Source organism: Triticum dicoccoides, chromosome 3B, assembly GCF_002162155.2.
Source record: "Triticum dicoccoides isolate Atlit2015 ecotype Zavitan chromosome 3B, WEW_v2.0, whole genome shotgun sequence".
NCBI classification, from domain to species: Eukaryota; Viridiplantae; Streptophyta; class Magnoliopsida; order Poales; family Poaceae; genus Triticum; species Triticum dicoccoides.
In genome coordinates, this window is record NC_041385.1 from 403,414,536 (window position 1) to 403,418,401 (window position 3,866).

The window sequence follows — 3,866 nt, forward strand, 5'->3', positions numbered from 1 at the left end:
GTCGAGCCTAGCATATACAGATATGGCCTCGGAACACTGGAGACCGAAAGGTCGAACGTGAATCATATAGTGGATATAATCAACATAGAGATGTTCATCATTGATGACTACTCCATCTCACATGATGATCGGACATGGTTTAGTTGATTTGGATCACGTATCATTTAGATGACTTGAGGGATGTCTATCTAAGTGGGAGTTCTTAAGTAATATGATTAACTGAACTTAATTTATGATGAACTTAGTCGTGATAGCTTTTTGCATATCTATGTTGTAGACCAATGGCTCGTGCTATCATTTCCTTGAACTTTAATGCGTTCCTAGAGAAAGCTAAGTTGAAAGATGATGGTAGCAACTACACGGACTGGGTCCGTAACTTGAGGATTATCCTCATTGCTGCACTGAAGAATTATGTCCTTGATGCACCGCTAGGTGTACCACCTGCCCCAGCAACTATAGGCATTGTGAATGCCTGGCAGTCGCGTGTTGATGAACACTCGTTAGTTCAGTGTGCCATGCTTTACGCCTTAGAATCGGGACTTCAAAGACGTTTTGAACGTCATGGACCATATGAGATGTTCCAGGAGTTGAAGTTAATATTTCAAGCAAATGCCCGAGTTGAGAGATATGAAGTCTCCGACAAGTTCTATAGCTGCAAGATGGAGGAGAACAGTTCTGTTAGTGAGCACATCCTCAAAATGTCTGGATACCATAATCACTTGACTCAGTTGGGAGTTAATCTTCAAGATGATTGTGTCATTGACAGAGTTCTTCAATCACTGCCACCAAGCTACAAAGGCTTTTTGATGAACTACAATATGCAAGGGATGGAAAATACTATTCCCGAGCTCTTCACGATGCTAAAGGCCGCGGAGGTAGAAATCAGGAAGGAGTATCAAGTGTTGATGGTTAATAAGACCACTAGTTTCAAGAAGAAGGGCAAGGGTAAAAAGAAGGGGAACTTCAAGAAGAATGACAAGCAAGTTTCACTCCAGGGAAGAAACCCAAAGTTGTACCCAAGCGTAAAACTGAGTGCTTCTACTACAAAGGGACTGGTCACTGGAAGCGGAACTGCCCCAAGTATTTGGCGATAAGAAGGATGGCAAAGTGAACAAAGGTATATTTGATATACATGTAATTGATGTGTACCTTACTAATTCTCGTAGTAGTGCCTGGGTATTTGATACCGATTCGGTTGCTCATATTTGTAACTCGAAGCGGGGACTATGGATTAAACCAAGATTGGCTAAGGACGAGGTGATGCGCATCGGAAATGGTTCCAAGGTCGATGTGATCGCCGTCGGCACACTACCTCTACATCTACCTTCGGGATTAGTTTTAGACCTGAATAATTGTTATTTGGTGCCAGCGTTGAGCATGAACATTATATCTGGATCTTGTTTAGTGTGAGACGGTTATTCATTTAAATCAAAGAATAATGGTTGTTCTATTTATATGAGTAATATCTTTTATGGTCATGCACCCTTGAAGTGTGGTCTATTTTTGTTAAATCTTGATCATGATGATACACATATTCATAATATTGATGCCAAAAGATGCAAAGTTGATAATGATAGTGCAACTTATTTGTGGCACTGCCGTTTGGGTCATATCGGTGTAAAGCGCATGAAGAAACTCCATAAATATAGACTTTTGGAATCACTTGATTATGAATCATTTGATACTTGCGAACCGTGCCTTATGGGCAAGATGACTAAAACTCCGTTCTCCGGAACGATGGAACGAGCTAGTGACTTATTGGAAATAATACATACTGATGTATGCGGTCCAATGAGTGTTGATGCTCGTGGCGGGTTTCATTATTTTCTGACCTTCACAGATGATTTGAGCAGATATGGGTATATCTACTTAATGAAACACAAGTCTGAAACATTTGAAAAGTTCAGAGAATTTCAAAATGAAGTGGAGAATCATCGTAACAAGAAAATAAAGTTTCTATGATCTGATCGTGGAAGAGAATATTTGAGTTATGAGTTTGTCCTTCATTTAAAACAATGTGGAATAGTTTCATAGCTCACGCCACCTGGAACACCACAGTATAATGGTGTGTCCGAACGCCGTAACCGCACTTTATTGGATATGGTGCAATCTATGACGTCTCTTACTGATTTACCACTATCATTTTGGGGTTATGCATTAGAGACAGCTGCATTCACATTAAACAGGGCACCATCAACGTCCGTTGAGACGACACCGTATGAACTGTGGTTTGGCAACAAACCTAAGCTATCATTTCTTAAAGTTTGGGGATGCGATGCTTATGTCAAAAGGCTTCAGCCTGATAAGTCGGACCTAAATCGGAGAAGTGTGTCTTCGTAGGACACCCTAAGGAAACAATTGGGTACACCTTCTACCGCAAGTCCGAAGGAAAAATCTTTGTTGCTAAGAATGGAACCTTTCTGGAGAAGGAGTTTCTCTCGAAAGATGAGCGGGAGGAAAGTAGAACTTGATGAGATAATTGTACCTGCTTTCAGTTTGGAAAGTAGCTCATCCGAGAAATCTGTTCCCATGATGCCTACACCAACTAGAGAGGAAGCTAATGATAAAGATCATGAAACTACAAATCAAGTTGCTACAAAACCTCGCAGGTCAAGCAGAGCATGATCCGCACCAGAAACTACAAACTATGAAGAAGCTATGATGAGCTCAGATTCCAATAATTGGCTTGAGGCCATGAAATCTGAGATGGGATCCATTTTTGAGAACAAAGTGTGGACTTTCGTGGATCTGCCCGATGATCGGCGACCCATAGAGAATAAATGGATCTTCAAGAAGAAGACTAACACTGATGGTACTGTCTATAAAGCTCAACTTGTTGCAAAAGGTTTTCGACAAGTTCAAGGAGTTGACTATGATGAGACTTTCTTACCCGTAGTGATGCTTAAGTCTGTCCGCATCATGTTAGCAATTCCCACATTTTATGATTATGAAATCTGGCAAATGGATGTCAAAACTGCATTCCTTCATGGATTTCTTAAAGAAGAGTTGTATATGATGCAACCAGAAGGTTTTGTCGATCCTAAAGGTGCTAACAAAGTGTGCAAGCTCCAGCGATCCATTTATGGACTGGTGCAAGCATCTCGGAGTTGAAATATACGCTTTGATGAGGTGATCAAAGCATGTGGTTTTAAACAGACTTTTGGAGAAGCCTGTATTTACAAGAAAGTGAGTGGGAGCCCTATAGCATTTCTAATATTATATGTGGATGACATATTGTTGATTGGAAATGATGTAGAAATTTCTGAATAGCATAAAAGGATACTTGAATAAGAGTTTTTCAATGAATGACCTCAGTGAAGCTGCTTATATATTGGGCATCAACATCTATAGAGATAGATCAAGATACTTGATAGGACTTTCACAAAGCACATACCTTGATAAAGTTTTGAAGAAGTTCAAAATGGATCAGTCAAAAAAAGGGTTCTTGCCTATGTTACAAGGTGTGAAGTTGAGTCAGACTCAATGCCCGACCACTGCCGAAGATAGAGAGAAAATGAAAGTCATTCCCTATGCCTCAACCATAGGTTCTATCATGTATGCTATGCTGTGTACCAGACCTGATGTGTGCCTTGCCATAAGTTTAGCAGGGAGGTACCAAAGTAATCCAGGAGTGAATCACTGGACAATGGTCAAGAACATCCTAAAGTACCTGAAAAGGACTAGGGATATGTTTCTTGTTTATGGAGGTGACAAAGAGATTATCGTAAGTGGTTACGTCAACGCTAGCTTTGACACTGATCCGAATGATTCTAAACCACAATCCAGATACGTATTTTTATTGAATGGTGGAGCTGTCAGTTGGTGCAGTTCCAAGCAGAGCGTCATGGCGGGATCTATGTGTGAAG